A 15,592-nucleotide genomic window follows, 5' to 3' on the forward strand; every position below is an offset into this window, starting at 1 on the left:
GACTAAAAAGAAAATAAAATAAACATGGGATGATATCATCCCTTTTCCCATCTTCTTCTTGACCGAAAATATCATCCATATGAGGGTTTTAAAGCTTCAAAATTTCAGCCACTTAATCTCTCTACAAGCAAGTGATCTTGATGGTTTTTCTTGATGATTTCTGTACTTTTAGACCCCTTGTAGCATGAGCTTTCAAATGAGGGAACTATTTTGCAAAAGGTGGAAAGTCTAGGGTTTTACCATGAGAGTGTTCATGTTGTTTTCTGAAATTTTATGGAAGAAAATGAATCATGGTTGTGAAATAAACAACTTTTGTGAAGTAGTTTTCATGAAAACCCTAACTAAGGACCATTTTGCATAAGTTGTAAAATAGTTGATAAATGTGTGAAATAATGAGAATTGTGGGCTGGTCATAGTATAAAAATTATTCGGCTAGGCTTGATCAATAAGAAAATGTGATAAAAATTGATTTTTAGACCCAGGGGTAAAATGGTTATTTTGTGAAAGTCTAGGGGCATAATGGTTATTTTGTACAATTATGAATTTTTGAGTGTCTAGATTGATATGTTGATGAAATGAATGAATTTCTATCATTTCAGATTAAGAATTACAAAATCCGGGACTAGACCGGGGAAAAACAAAACTAGTGGACTAAGCTGACTAGTCGCCTACATTTTGTAATCCGAGGTAAGTTGTATGTAAATAATACAACTACATTGTTATTATATGCGTTGGAATTGATATAGAATAAATTACTTGTTTGTGGAAATGATTATGTAAGTTGAATATTAAGATAGTAGAATTCCCCTTTGGACCTTAGGAAATAAATCGAATATTCATGCCATGACATTCGGGTCATTTGTGTGCTAGTATAAGACATGTCTGGGACATGCATCGGCCACATTATGAAATCCAGTGTAAGACCATGTCTGAGACAATGGCATTGGTATTGAGACTAGAGCTAGTGTAAGACATGTTTGGGACATGCTTCAGCCTCGAGATGTAAGCCAGTGTAAGACATGTTTAGGACATGCATCGGCTATGAGATGTGTCAGCGTAAGACCATGTCTGGAACATGGCATCGGTACGTATAGAGCTGTCAGTGTAAGACCATGTCTGGGACATGGCATCGGCATGGATATGTGAGAGCTAGTGTAAGACCATGTCTGGGACATGGCATCGGCCTCGATTTCGATAGTCAGTGTAAGACCATGTCTCAGACATGGCATCAACTTGATGGATGAGCCAGTGTAAGACCATGTCTGGGACATGGCATCGGCATTATACCCTATGTTCGAAGCTTAGTGAATATCCGATAGTATTCCAAATTGTTCAATGATGAGAGTTACAGTTTAAGTTAAATGAGAAAAATATAACCATGTTGTGACTGGTACAGGTACCTATATGAAATGTATGAGATGTGAGCTCAATATATGTTATGTGAATTGTAATGGAAAGTAATTAGTAAGTTGTGCTTGTGCCTACTTTTGTACTATGAGCATGATGATGAATGGTAAAGTTCTTGTTATAATTATTTGCATATAACTTACTAAGCTTTATGCTTACTCCCTCTCCTTTTCATTTTCTTATAGTGTCGCCTAATTAGCTCGAGGATCATCGGATGTCGAAGGCATTGATCACACTATCATCCGAAGCACTTGGTGTAGTTAGATATTTTATTTTGATTATGGCATGTATAGGACCTTGACTTTTGAGTTTTGTGTCATTGTTAATTAACCAAATGTGTTGGCTTTAACATTTGATTCATTTTGTATAAGGCCATGGAAAATGGCTAATATTAAAAGTTATTATGTGGCAAGCTAGTCTTTCATGAATGTGAAATTGTCGGCATGGTTAAATAAATGTAATGTATATAGGTATTAACTATGGTTGTTTGGTTGAGAAATCATATTAATTTAGACTTTGATGTGTTGGTTGGTGTTAAATTGTGTCTCAGGGTGGCAAGGGCTTGGTAGATAGCCTTATATTGTCCATACGGGTAAACACACTGACATGTGTCTAGGCCGCGGAAGACACATGGCCAGCTCCATGGGCATGTTGTCCAGTTGTGTGTCCCCTGCACGTAAAAATTACAAGTCAATATGCATGGTAGTAAACACATGGGCAGAGACACGGTTGTGTGTCTCAACCGTGTGAAGGACATAGCCTCTGGCCACGGACGTGTGCCTTGGCCGTGTGCCCTTTATTGGATACTGACGTCAGAAACAGAATGTCAAGGTTTTTAAACACGGGCTAGGACACGGGTGTGTATGGCCGTGTGAGGGACACAAGCCATAGACACGGCCATGTGTCAAGCCATGTGAAAACCCCTGTAGGTTTGAATTTGGAATTAAATTCACACAGGTATGGGACACGGGCGTGTCTCTAGACGCTTAGGCCGTATGTGTCACACGAGCCATCAGCACGGCCATGTCATAAAGACCACATGGGCGTGTACCTTGTTTTCAAGGGTTAATTTTCTAATGTTGGTTAAGGACTCGAACTGGTCCAAAATGGTTTCGAATGGACGTTTGTGGCCTTGTAGGCCCTTGTTAAGGAATTTAAACAAAATTTGAAAAAGTGTTAAGTTTGATCAAGCCTTAATGATTCGAAAATGTTGGAATGCATGTGTTTAAGTGAGGTAATGCCTCATATCCCGTCCCGGTGTAGGACTCAGGTGTGGGGTGTTACATGTAGTTAGGCTGTGTGTCCTTTGCATCTTAAATTCGAGAAATAGAATGGTCAGAGTTGAACACACGGGCAGAGACATGGGTGTGTGTCTTGGCCATGTGAACCCTGCACCGAATTTTTGAAAATTAAATTAATCACACGGCCTACTCACACGGGTGTGTGGCTGGCCATGTGGTACGAGTCAGAGAATTACACTTGGTCGAACACGGCCTACTGCACGGGTGTGTCTTAGGATCACACGGGCGTGTCCCTAGACCTGTAACACCCCTCGCTCGCATCCGACGCTGGGACGGGGTTCGAGGTGCTACCTGACTTTTACTAACACTTACATACTAGACAGGGCCATGAAATCTCAAATAATTAAAAACTTTTATTTTCACATACAATCTGTCCCATATACAGGCTTACGAGGCCCAAAACATACATTCGGAGTGGTTCGGGACCCAACCGAGAACTCATGAAAAACTTAGAAAATCTCTTGCATCAAGGCTTCATACGCCCGTGTGGGTATAGATCACACGTCCGTGTGCTAGGGACACGCCCGTGTACTAGGGACACACCCGTGTACAAAAACCTGGACAAATACAAGGCTATTTTCCAAGCCATTTTGTCAAACTCACAATAAATACACGCATACTTATACAATAACATACAACATGGCAAAATTAGGTACTTAAACATTCCTAACATGTCATGATTATGGCAATTTCACATGCAATAGATATCATAGATTTTACTCACATCTTTACCACATTCATACTATAATCATTATAAAATCATCACATAATACCATAGCACATGCATGCATAATTAAAATAGATTTACAACCCCATAATCAAAATAGGCCAACACATATGGTTAAAGCCATATCACATACTCTAATATTTAAACTCCTATACATGCCATAGGCTCAAAGTACTTGAAATCACTACACCAATAACGTTAACTTGACAGTGTGATAATATCTCTGACGGCCTCTAACCCGAGCTGACCTAGAAACTCTAGAAAACATGGGAAAGAAGAGGGGTTTAAGCTTTCGCTTAGTAAGTTCTTATGAAAACAATAAGCACCCATTAACTTGTTTTATCAATGTTTACAACATATTCTCAAGTTCACTACAAGCTGTCTTTCTAAGCAATAGTCACTATATTATTTATATCTGGAGCTACGAAACTCCGAATTAAGTTCCGTTAATTTTCCCTGAAACTAGACTTATTTTAATTTCTTCCATAAAATTTTCAGAATTTTTGGTTAAGCCAAATAGTACAGTTTATTCCTCAAAGTTACCCTGATTCACTTTGTCGACAGATTCGACCCATACGTACTAAAGTTCAATTATCTCATAGTACAAGACTCAAATAATGTTCTCGTCTATTTCTCTTGAAACTACACTCATATATATACTTACTAATTTATTTCTAGAATTTTTGGTTGGGCCAATTAGTACAGTTTATTAGTTAAAGTCTCCCCTGTTTCAGGGTATGACCACTCTGACCGCTGTGCACTACAAACCGAATTTATCCCTATAAAAATTCCAACAACCATGGCGTTTATTTCCCAAAAAAATAGACTCAATAAGGAATCCATGAATGTAAGGTATGACTCTTAATAATTTTTGTACAATATTTGATGAATTTCTAAAGTCAGAACAGGGAATCTCAAATTCATTCAGACCCTATTTCACAAGAATTCAAATATCACACAATATGGAATTCTTTTTCTTCCCCTGTTTCTTTCATGTGAAAATAGACTTATTAAGCTTTAATCGTATATTTTATTCTGCCTCTAACTCATTTTTCACTATTTTTAGTGTATTTTCAAAGTTACACTACTGCAGTAACTCAAATCTGTCAAGGCTAAATTACTCATTCATGATCATTGTTCACAAAATTAATACAACATCGTTTGTATAATCATCACCGAGACATTCATATCACATTTTCATTTATCATCTTAACATATTGTTGTTATGTCGAGTTTTCAACCCAAGGGTTAAGTACATACCTGCTCAAAGTATCCATTTCACAACATTTACCAATACGTCCCTTTCATCTCGAGTATTCCTCCATTTGAGTAGAATTTTACCCGTTGAACACATCGGAATATAATTCGGATACATGAAAAGTTTGCACATAAATGCCACATATGTAGCCAAGCTACCATGTAACCCGCCCATAAGTGAACTCAGACTCAACTCAACGAGCTCGGATGCCTAGTTACATCTCACGAACTCGGACTCAACTCAACGAGTTCGAACATTCGCATCCATAAGTGAACTCGGACTCAACTCAACGAGTTCGGATGCTCAACCATCCTAGTGACATGTCACTTGTATCCTAATCTATTCCTAAGGTTCAAACATGATTTTCCTCGAACACATCTCCTTGCCATCTTCCGTAAAATACTGAAACCAATACTCGGTAGCACTTTATATTTAACAGATAATACACATAACTTGCATTTTATTCGAAAATAACCACAAAGCATATATTTCATGATAGAAATCAGCATATCATATATTTAACATCAATAACTTAAAAATAACAATTATGCTACATTATTTACATATGAACTTACCTCGATACCACAAAGGTGAAAAGGACATACTCGTCCATAAATCAATTTCTTTTCGTTCTAGGTCCAAGTCTCAATTTTCATCGTCTATAACATCACATTTAGCATACCAATCAGTCACAATATTCATATGGGTCTAAAAATCATATTTTTACAAATTTTCATTTTGACCCTAAACTGTTGCATATTTATACTTTTGCCCCAATGCTCGTAAATTAATTTTTATCATATTTCTTTACTCCTTGAGTCTAGATGAACCATTTTCATAACTATAGCAACTCATAATTTCAACTATTTTACACATTTACAACTCATTTTACAACTTAGCAATTTAGCCCTTTTTAAGGTATTTTCATGCAATTTCTTTCACAAAAGTTGTTTATTAGACAACTAGGACTCATAATCTTCCATAAAAACACAGCAAACAACACATTTAATCTCATGGTAAAACCCTAGACTCTTCATCATTTTGCAAAATAATCCCTCTTATGAAAGCTTATGCTTTAGGGTTCCAAAATACAAAAATCATCAAGCAAAGACATTAAAATCACTTACAAGCAAGGAAATATGTTGCTGAAATTTTCCAGCTTCAAAACCCTTTCTTTCTGCATATTTCTATGAAGGGAAGAGAAAATGATAGCTTTTTCCTTTTTTTTATTTGTTAATAATAAAACTATTTTTTCTAATTTTGACTTTTCAACTATTTTGTCTCCCATGGCTGGCCATCACACTTTCAATGGCCTAATTTTACTTTAAAGACCCCGAATTTAAGATACAAGGCAATTTAACACCTTTATGTATTAAAACACAACTTTTACTTTTTACGCGATTTAGTCCTTTTTCGAAATTGGACTAGAAATTGCTAAAATTAATATACCAAAATTAACATGCACTTATAAAATCATATTATAACACATAAAATAATACTAAAATAATTGTCTCTAGCCTCGAAATAATGGTCCCGAAACCACTGTTCCGACTAGGCCCAAAATCGGGCTGTTACATTTCTTCCCCCCTTTAGGGATTTTCGTCCCCGAAAATCTTACCAGAAAAAGTTGTTCTCTACTTTCACGAGTCACTTATATCTTTTTCTCACAACTAACAAAACAACTCCGCACAAGCTCATACTCAAGATTTCCTATAGCTTTTCCATAGTTGAGGTATAAACCTCGGAGCTCAATTTGAAACACTAGAGGCTGACATTCTTGGAACTATAAACTCAGAAACATACAACTCAGTCACATCTGTTGAATAATATATCTGTACATACTAAAATAATCATGCAGACTTCCATCATCAATCTTTCACAATTCAACTTGCATCTCTCCTTTTTCCTAGAAATGAGAGACATCCCGATACGAAATTCATAACAGTCCTTTCTCATTTTCTTCCCACTGTCATCACTAACAATAATAATCTCGAATACATTTGATATTCGGCTTTACCCTATAGACAATTCGACATCCTTTGACCGAATAGACAAGATACTACTGTGAACTCTGTACTCAATTCTTTGTATACCCAAAGTTTCACAGTACTGAAATCTTACTCTGAATTAATAGTAATAGAAACAAGAAATCAAATCCTCCCTACAATTCCAAATTAAAAGTCGAATCATGCTGTACTTGTTTAATTTACCACTTATAGCCACATTTCTATATTCTGATCAACAGCTGCTTAGAAACTTTACTAACATGAATCAAATGATTCCAACTTCATAGATGTGGTCTTTTTATTAATCAGGATAACTATACTTATAACATCTCTCGAACAAGAGAAATCCAACTAATATGTTTCAATAACATACTTTTAAGAATGAAACCCCATCATTTCTGACTGTACGACTACTTACCAAAGAATACGTAACGGTATTCTCGAACCAGAGAATAAACTTAAATGCACATAACTCAGATTTACTTTTGCAGAATAACCATTCTTTACCCCAAGAATTTTAAAGAAATCTCGACACTGAAATCCCCACACTTCTATGGTCGAGCCAGAAGCTTAATCATAACAGATTCTAATATCGCAAGTCAAAGATTACTCGTAAAGATAAGCCAAGCTTGATAATTCTCAAAACAAGAACGAGAGAAAAGCCAATATAAGAAATTCCAAGATATAAAGACTATACCAGAAATCCAAGAATATAATCCAGAAGAAAGTAATAAATATGATCCGGAAAATCCCTCAGAGAAAACCAGAAGGAAACTACTGTCTGTACGCTCTAGAATTTCTCGTAACAGAGATAATATAATTCTCCAATATATATAAACCATAATCAATAGAACATCAGAATAATCTCATATAGATTTTTACTATCAACTTCATTCCAGTATATCAGAATAGAAATCTGAAGAGATGGGGAAATGTCGATCATAACTAACTGGACCAATAGAACTTTTCATCTAATATCATAGTCATTAGCATCCTCATACGATAGAATTTCCATTCGAAAGGGATAACCATACGTATTCCCCAGAATAGAGGAAAACATAGAATGCTCAGAAGAGAAAGATAGCCATCACTTTATTTAATTGAATCCGTCATATTTAGACATCTGTGCAAGTCCGACATTATTCCTCTAACTAATTCTGTCTTTGCTAATCTTATACTATTCCATTATTGTACTCTTCAGTTTCACTTTTGCAAGCTTATGCAACATATCTCTCGAAAATCTCATCGTATAACTCTATTCTGGTAAGGGGGCGAAGATTGTAAAGCCTCTAAACTTTTGACTCTCAAGCAAATACATATTCAACAACAACATAGCATTACACACATCGATTCAAACATTTCAAATTTCCAACTTGTTATGAACACATTTTCACATATCTCAGTAATACATGCAACTTTATTTCGTGCGAATATTAGCTAAACATAAGTGAATTTATCATAACTCAAACTTTCATTTCTTTTTCTCAAATTACCCTTAATGTTTTATCAAATTCCCATATTTAGTCTTAATCACTTGCCAATATTTATCAAATTGGAGAACGTCTTATGGTTTTGAGTACATCGCTTACTTGATGCCATAGTTCAATTATGGTCTTGTACTAGCTCTCATCCATCTGTGTCGATGCCGTGTCCCAGACAGGTCTTACATTGACACATGTAACCGTGCTGACGCATGTCCCAGACATGTCTTACACTAGCACATCTCGTAGCCGACGCATGTCCCAGACATGTCTGACATTGGCTAACATCTCGAGGCCGATGCATGTCCCAGACATGTCTTACATTGGCTCTCATACCGTGGTTGATGCATGTCCCAGACATGTCTTACACTAGCCCTCGTCTCAATGCTGATGCCATGTCTCATACATGGTCTTACACTGGCACACAAATCTCATGTATTATCATGGTCCAACCATAGTCTTTTTCGTTAATTCATTAGTGAACGATAGTACTCATTCCCTGCGTTCCACCCAATTTGATCTTTCATTACAACTTTCATGCTATTGTGACATTTATGATTCTGTAAGTAAGATTATAAGGCATAACATTTCAGCATCTTGACTTCATTAATCTAGACATAAATGTCAACCTCATGTATATACTGATTACTAATCATGCAATAAAAGTATTCATACATACATTCTGTCACTTCAAGCAAATTTTTTTCTTTTCATAAACACTTGGCCAAATCAAGTTGGACATTTAACATCGTATGAATACTAACATGCATAAAAACATTTTTCACAACTTAACTGTGTTTTACTCCACTATTTCACATTCTTTAACTCAAGAGTATCACATAGTGAATACTAGTTCATATAAAAATCATGAATATCTTTTCATACCTTTCCCATTTTCAGCATGTCACAAGCATGATTCAATAATCTCAATTTTACTCTTATCTTTATCAAGATTTGCTCGGTTCAAATTCATTCCTGTCTTAACCAACAGTTTTATTAATGCCGAGAGATATCGCACTATCACGAGTAATACTATGGCATGTATAGCTAGACTCTCTTACGCTAGGTTAGTCCGAGAACCGACTAAACCATGCTCTGATACCAATAAATGTAACACCCCTCGCTCGCATCCGACGTCGGGACGGGGTTTGAGGTGCTACCTGGCTTTTACTAACACTTCCATACTAGACAGGGCCATGAAATCTCAAATAATTAAAAACTTTTCTTTTCACATACAATCTGTCCCATATACGGGCTTACGAGGCCCAAAACATACATCTGGAGTGATTCGGGACCCAACCGAGAACTCATGAAAAACTTAGAAAATCTCTTGCATCAAGGCTTCATACGCCTGTGTGGGTATAGAGCACACACCCGTGTGCTAGGGACACGCCCGTGTCCCAAACCCGTGTACAAAAACCTGGACAAATACAAGGCTATTTTCCAAGCCATTTTGTCACACTCACAATAGATACACGCATACTTGTACAATAACATACAACATGGAAAAATTAGGTACTTAAACATTCCTAACATGTCATGATTATGGCAATTTCACATGCAATAGATATCATAGATTTTACTCACATCTTTACCACATTCATACTATAATCATTATAAACTCATCACATAATACCATAGCACATGCATGCATAATTAAAATAGATTTACAACCCCATAATCAAAATAGGCCAACACATATGGTTAAAGCCATATCACATACTCTAATATTTAAACTCCTATACATGCCATAGGCTCAAAGTACTTGAAATCACTACACCAATAACGTTAACTTGACAGTGTGATAATATCTCTGACGGCCTCCAACCCGAGCTGACCTGGAAACTCTAGAAAACATGGGAAAGAAGAGGGGGGTAAGCTTTCGCTTAGTAAGTTCTTATGAAAATAATAAGCACCCATTAACTTGTTTTATCAATGTTTACAACATATTCTCAAGTTCACTACAAGCTGTCTTTCTGAGCAACAGTCACTATATTATTTATATCTGGAGCTACGAAACTCCGAATTAAGTTCCGTTAATTTTCCCTGAAACTAGACTTATTTTAATTTCTTCCATAAAATTTTCAGAATTTTTGGTTAAGCCAAATAGTACAGTTTATTCCTTGAAGTTACCCCTGATTCACTGTCTAACAGTTCTGACCCTTCTGTACTAAAGTTCAATTATCTCATAGTACAAGACTCGAATAATGTTCTCATCTATTTCTCTTGAAACTAGACTCATATATATACTTACTAATTTATTTCTAGAATTTTTGGTTGGGCCAATTAGTACAGTTTATTAGTTAAACTCTCCCCTATTTCAGGGTATGACCACTCTGACTGCTGTGCACTACAAACCGAATTTATCCCTATAAAAATTCCAACAACCATGGCGTTTATTTCCCATAAAAATAGACTCAATAAGGAATCCATGAATGTAAGGTATGACTCTTAATAATTTTTGTACAATATTTGATGAATTTCTAAAGTCAGAACAGGGAATCTCAAATTCATTCAGACCATATTTCACAAGAATTCAAATATCACAAAATATGGAATTCTTTTTCTTCCCCTGTTTCTTTCATGTGAAAATATACTCAATAAGCTTTAATCCCATTTTTTATTCTGCCTCTAACTAATTTTCCACTATTTTTAGTGTATTTTCAAAGTTACACTACTGCAGTAACTCAAACCTGTCAAGGCTAAATTACTCATTCATAATCATTGTTCACAAAATTAATACAACATCGTTTGTATAATCATCACCGAGACATTCATATCACATTTTCATTTATCATCTTATCATATTGTTGTTATGTCGAGTTTTCAACCCGAGGGTTAAGTACATACCTGTTCAAAGTATCCATTTCACAACATTTACCAATACGTCCCTTTCATCTCGAGTATTCCTTGATTTGAGTAGAATTTTACCCGTTGAACACATCAGAATATAATTCAGATACATGAAACGTTTGCACATAAATGCCACATATGTAGCCAAGCTACCATGTAAGCCACCCATAAGTGAACTCGGTCTCAACTCAACAAGCTCGGGTATTCGCATCCATAAGCGAACTCGGACTCAACTCAATGAGCTCGGATGCCTAGTTACATCTCACGAACTCGGACTCAACTCAACGAGTTCAAACATTCGCATCCATAAGTGAACTCGGACTCAACTCAACGAGTTCGGATGCTCAACCATCCTAGTGACATGTCACTTGTATCCTAATCTATTCCTAAGGTTCAAACGGGATTTTCCTCGAACACATCTCCTTGCCATCTTCCGTAAAATACGAAACCAATACTCGGTAGCACTTTATATTTAACGAGATAATACACATAACTTGCATTTTATTGAAAATAACCACAAAGCATATATTTCATGATAGAAATCAGCATATCATATATTTAACATCAATAACTTAAAAATAACAATTATGCTACATTATTTACACATGACCTTACCTCGATACCACAAAGGTGAAAAGGACATACTCGTCCATAAATCAATTTCTTTTCGTTCTAGGTCCAAGTCTCAATTTTCATCATCTATAACATCACATTTAGCATACCAATCAGTCACAATATTCATATGGGTCTAAAAATCATATTTTTACAAATTTTCATTTTGACCCCTAAATTGTTGCATATTTATACTTTTGCCCCAATGCTCGTAAATTAATTTTTATCATATTTCTTTACTCCTTGAGTCTAGATGAACCATTTTCATAACTATAGCAACTCATAATTTCAACTATTTTACACATTTACAACTCATTTTACAACTTAGCAATTTAGCCCTTTTTAATGTATTTTCATGCAATTTCTTTCACAAAAGTTGTTTACTAGACAACTAGGACTCATAATCTTCCATAAAAACAAAGCAAACAACACATTTACTCTCATGGTAAAACCCTAAACTATTCATCATTTTGCAAAATAATCCCCTCTTATGAAAGCTTATGCTTTAGGGGTTCCAAAAATACAAAAATCATCAAGCAAAGACATTAAAATCACTTACAAGCAAGGGAAATATGTTGCTGAAATTTTCCAACTTCAAAACCCTTTCTTTGCTGCATATTTCGGTGAAGGGGAAGAGAAAAATGATAGCTTTTTCCTTTTTTTTATTTGTTAATAAAAAAACTATTTTGTCTAATTTTGACTTTTCAACTATTTTGTCTCCCATGGCTGGCCATCACACTTTCAATGGACTAATTTCACTTTAAATACCCCCAATTTAAGATACAAGGAAATTTGACACCTTTATGTATTAAAACACAACTTTTACTTTTTACGCGATTTAGTCCTTTTTCGAAATTGGACTAGAAATTGCTAAAATTAATATACCAAAATTAACATGCACTTATAAAATCATATTATAACACATAAAATAATACTAAAATAATTTTCTTTGGCCTCAGAATAGTGGTCCCGAAACCACTGTTCCGACTAGGCCCAAAATCGGGCTGTTACAAGACCATACTGGTGTGTGAGCCCTGCATCTAGGAAAATTTTAGAAAATTTTGTGAAAAATTCTTGGAGTTCCCGATTAAGTTCCAACTCGATTCTAATAGTCTATTTGGGCCTTGAGGGTCCATTTAAGGGACATCATAAATAATATCGGTAAATGAATAGTAATTAATGTGAACCATTTGTAAATGTCCTGAATGTTCCAATAATGCTCCCTAACCCTATTCATGTGACGGATACGGATTAGGGGTGTTACAATATCGGCTATGTTAGTGCAGAAATATGTGAGATAGGGTTGCAATGCTTATCTTGCTTACGTACTTGATACAAAGGTGTCTGAATCGAAGATTGAATTAGTATCAGTGCATTGTGAATATCCAAATTTTTTTCTAGAGGAGTTACTCGGGTTACCACCGATCAGAGAGGTTGAATTTGTTATTGAGTTAGTACTGGGAACATCACCGATATCGATAGCTCCGTATAGGATAGCTCCAACATAGTTAAAAGAGTTGAAAACTCAGTTGTAAGAGTTAACGGATAGAGGTTTTGCATGATCGAGTTTCTTGCCCTAGGGTGCACCGATTTTTGTTTGTAAAGAAGAAAGATGGATAATGACACTTTATATCTATTATCATCAGCTTAACAAGGTTACGATTAAGTATAAGTATCCTTTGCCGAGAATTGATGATTTGTTTGATCAGTTGAAAGGAGCAACAGTATTTTCATAGATTGATTTGCGATCTGGCTATTTTCAATTGTGGGCTAAATATTTAGAGTTGTTGAAAACTGCATTCAGAACCAGATATGGGCATTATGAATTTCTTGTTATGCCATTTGGGTTAACTAACGCTCTTGCAGTATTCATGGATTTGATGAATCAAATCTTTAGACCGTATTTGGACAGATTTGTTGGTGTGTTCATTGATGATATATTGATATATTCTTGAGACGAACCTGAGCATGCCAGGCATTTGAGTTTTGTATTGTAGACTCTGCGAGATAAACAACTATTTGCTAATTTAGCAAGTGCGAGTTTTGGCTCCGAGAAGTTGGATTTCTAGGACACATTAATTCAGCGGAAGGCATCCGAGTTGATCCAAGTAAGATCTCAGCAATTATTGACTGGAAACCAAAAAGAAACATATTTGAAGTTAAAAGTTTTCTGGGATTAGCTGGCAATTATTGCCATTTTGTAAAAGGATTCTCGATGATTGCTACACCGATGACTCGATTGTTACTGAAAGATGTGAAATTTGAATGGTCTAACAAATGTCAAAAAAGATTTAATCAGTTGAAAGAACTGTTAACCGAAGCACCAATTTTAGTTTAGCCTGAGTTGGGTAAAGAGTTTGTGATTTTCAGTGATGAGTAATTGAACAGTTCGGGATTTATTTTAATTGAAGAAAGTAAAGTGATAGCGTATGCTTCTAGACAGTTAAAGATGCACAAGAAGAATTATCTAACACATGACTTGGAGTTGGTTGCGATCGTGTTTGCATTGAAGATTTGGTTACACCATTTGTTCGGTGAAAAATGTCATATTTTTACTGATCAGAAGAGTTTAAAATATTTGATGTCTCAGAAAGATTTGAATTTGCGAAAATGAAGATGGCTTGAATTGTTGAAAGATTATGAGTTAATAATTGAATATCACTCGGGAAAAGCAAATGTTGTCACGGATGCTATGGGTAGAAAATCCTTGTTTGCTCTGAGAATGATGAATACGTGGTTGACTTTGTCTGAGAACAAAAATAAGGTTAGACTAATTCGAGATTGTCTGAAAGTGGCTTCTGATAGAAGGAAGTCCTATGCGGATCTGAAAAGGAAAGATATTGAGTACTTTATGGGTGACTACTTGTTTTTCAAGGTTTCTCCATGGAAGAAAGTTCTGAGGTTCTATCGTAAAGGCAAGTTGAGCCATAGGTTCATTGGGCCGTATCAGATTCTGAAGTGTGTGGGATCGGTAGCTTATCAGTTGGAGCAACCTCTAGAGTTGGACTATATCCATGATGTTTTCCATGTCTTGATGTTGCGGCGGTATCGGTCTGATCCATCTCACGTTGTGTCTGTTGAGGAGATTGAGATTAGACCGAATTTGACTTTTGAGGAGGAGCTAGTTTAGATTTTGGATTATGATGTTAAGGTTTTGATGAGGTAAATTTTGAGGTCAAAATTTCTTTTAGGGGGTAGAGTTGTAACGCTCTGATAAATTTGTTTCTATTTCTGTAAATATTTGACACAATTGTGTATCTGCTTCAGTGGCTAAGTGTTCTGGGTGTGTGTGAGAGGTTATGGGTTCTGTAATACCCCAAACCCAGCCTGAATGTTATGGCCGAATCTGGCGATGTCACATTGAAGTGTTTTTTTTCGCAAAGTGTGTTATCGTTGAAAAACCCTTTCCAAATTTAACTTCATTGTGTGACCTTATTGATGATTTTAAAATGTGTCATTCATTTTAAAACTTGTGTCCCAATCATAAGTTATTTACTTTGGAAACTTTTTGAATGTCAAGATATCGCATTATAGCGAAAGCTTTCTAAATCGATTGCGTTTTTGCGTTTAATTTGTAAAAATGTTGTTTCTTTTTTTAAAACTCGAGTTCCTAATACTAGCAGTTATAACCAAAGTAAATTAAAATCCCAAATTAAAAATAAAAATCAAAGAGGCCTTATTATATTAAAAATACCCAAAATAAAAATTACTTATAATTTAAAGATTAAATACGAAAGTACGTGCCTTTTAAGACTAGGAATTACTTGTATAGATAAACAGATGGGTGAGTTATGAAAACTCAGTGTGTAATCCCATTTAAATAAACAAACAGTGAGTATATACAGTCTGGGCCTAAGCCCCATCCAATGACAATTCAGTATTAGTTAGGGCCTTAGCCCACTACGATATCTGTAGAACTTGGGTCAGAGCCTATTTCAGTGACAGTA

Source organism: Gossypium arboreum, chromosome 8 (genome assembly GCF_025698485.1).
Source record: "Gossypium arboreum isolate Shixiya-1 chromosome 8, ASM2569848v2, whole genome shotgun sequence".
Taxonomy (NCBI): Eukaryota; Viridiplantae; Streptophyta; class Magnoliopsida; order Malvales; family Malvaceae; genus Gossypium; species Gossypium arboreum.